At 43.6% G+C, this 2,500-nt stretch overlaps 1 protein-coding gene across 1 annotated transcript in view; it reads left to right on the plus strand.

The window, feature by feature from the left end:
- Positions 1-2,500, plus strand: part of sgk1 (serum/glucocorticoid regulated kinase 1) — a 49,340-nt gene that overhangs the window by 8,211 nt on the left and 38,629 nt on the right. The window lies entirely within an intron of this gene.

The raw sequence follows: 2,500 nt of genomic DNA on the forward strand, positions 1-2,500 counted from the left end.
TCAATCACTCTCTTCTTTCTCTCTATCACTTTCTTTCACGCTATCAATTTCTTAAACTTGTCAGTCTTTCCATCTTTCTGTCTCTTTCTCTATCAGGCTGTCTCTATCCCTGTCTTTTTGTCTCTTTCTTTATCAGGCTCTCTATCCCTCTCTTTCTCTTTCTGTCTCTTTCTCTATCAGGCTGTCTCTATCCCTCTATCTCTCTTTTTGTCTCTCTCTATCAGGCTGTCTCTATCCCCCTCTCTCTCTCTCTCTCTCTTTCTCTTCCTCTATCAGGCTGTCTCTATCCCTCTCACTCTCTGTTTCTTTCTCTATCAGGCTGTCTCTATCCCTCTCTCTCTCTTTCTGTCTCTTTCTCTGTCAGGCTGTCTCTATCCCCCCATCTCTCTCTCTTCCTCTGTGGAGTTCTATTTTAGGGTTGTTTTCTCTCACATGTGGGTTTTTCTGTGTCATTCCCCCAGGATCTTTGGGTTGTGGTGTGTGGTTTGTGTGACCTGTGTGTGTGTGTCTGTGTGTGTGTTTGTGTATGTGTGTGTGTCTGTGTGTGTGTGTGTGTGTGTGTGTGTGTGACTGAACATATTTACCAGATCCCTTCAGGGACTTGCCAGTTTTTTTTGTTACCACAGCCACAGGTTTAGGTGGTTTGAATAGTGTATGAGTGTATGAGTGTTATGCTGTTTAGGCACATTTGAGATAGACAGAGTGTGTGTGTGTGTGTATATGCATGACATCTCTAAGCATGTGTTGGCGAGCTGTGCTGGATTAACACTCAGTGAGTCACTGGTGTGGGTGTGAGTGTGTGTATGCGTATGTGTGTGTTTGTATGTATGTGTATGTGTGTGTGTGTGTGTGTGTGTTGCTTTTTCGAGGGTAATAAGGGAATGACGGTGCAACAGCATGTAACAGGTTGTGTGTGTGTTTGTGTGTGTGTGTGTGTGTGTGTGTGCGTGTGCGTGTGCGTGTGTGTGTGTGTGTGTGTGTGTGTGTGTGTGTGTGTGTGTGTGTGTGTGTGTGCAGGGCTGGCGGAAGGCACTCCTGCGCTCTGGGCGAAATAGGAATATGTCGCCCTCATGTTCATTGACTGCGTGCCACTTTCGACTTTGTACTACCTTCCCAAAAGCCCCTGGCTGCAGATCGGGGCTGTTTCAATGTTGGGGAACTCAACGTTGCTACTTACCAGCGTTACTGGACCGCAAGGAGAAAAAAAAATGATGCGGGATTATTGCGATTGCGAGGCCTCACTGAAAAAAGGGTAGCCTACAATTAAGCAATTAGGCTTTTCATGTAACATAAACATATTATTATTACAGGCTATTATACAGAAATTGGACTACCTATTTAATATGATGCCGTCTGTTAGGTGTGCATTTAAACGTGACATTAGGAACGCACTTTGAGTGTCGCTGTCTCATCACCCCGCGTGGTGGGACCATCTTATTGCGGGGAAACAAGCTCATTGCTCCCCTGATTCTGTGACATGGTGAGATTCAGATTTTACCTTATTACATTGTCGTCCCTCTGCTACGTTCCACTGCTAGCAACCTGACGATTCAGGCTGAAGATCAGTACCCATACCCGAGAGAAAAGTTTTTCAAACTGCACTTTTCTTCCACAGCACTATGCTTTGAACGTCTCATTCATGACTGTTATTTAACTGATATCACTGAAAATGAATTACTTACTGCTCCCGCATTTAAACCGTCTATGTCATTATTTGACAATCAATGCGTTTTCAATGTTGTAGCCCATAGACCCTTTCAACAATAAAAACAAAAACAATGCTTGAACGTTCTATTTGGTTATTACACGGCTCTTCAGAGTGCTGCAGAAAGATCCATTCACATGAATGGGCCTTCCCAACGTTCGGGCCTATGTTAAATCTACATAAATCACCGGCAAAGTATATAATCACCGCTGTCAATGGCAACGGGTTGATTAACGTCTTTCATATCCCTCCGCAAGACGTCCGTTCGCTTATTGCAATGGAATTTCATTGAAAGGGAAAGTAAGCTAGTAAGACGTTGCCACGCAACACCTGAAACTGTCAAGTTCTATCTGTGTGGCGAACTATTTATTTTGTCAGCGGAAGACACAAACAAGGTAGCAAAATCATTTTTAAAGACCCATTGTGTTAGGTTTCTTTTCTCATTTTGACAAGTAGCCGTGTAATAAGCGGGATAATGTATTTTCCGCCGGTAATTATCAGAAAATAAGTCCCGACAGGGAGAACAAAACCCCGACGCACAGCGGAGGGGTTTTACTTCGACCTGAAGGGACTTATTTTCTGATAATTACTGGCGGACAATACATTATCCCTTACTTCCCAATCTACTTCCTCTGCATTAAGATAACATATGGAATGTTAAAGCGGAAGCCTTGTGGGGCCACCTATGATGCTGATAATGGAACTCTCTTGAAAGGGTCTATTAAGGTTTTGCACCTACGTCATAATGTCATGTGACCGTTTGTTTACAACTAGAGTGGTAGGCAAGAATGGTAG

The sequence above is a fragment of the Alosa pseudoharengus genome, unplaced genomic scaffold, assembly GCF_046254945.1.
Source record: "Alosa pseudoharengus isolate Yale_2024_CS ecotype anadromous, Long Island Sound unplaced genomic scaffold, YU_APseudo_1.1 YU_APseudo_1.1_scf_7, whole genome shotgun sequence".
Lineage (NCBI taxonomy): Eukaryota > Metazoa > Chordata > Actinopteri > Clupeiformes > Clupeidae > Alosa > Alosa pseudoharengus.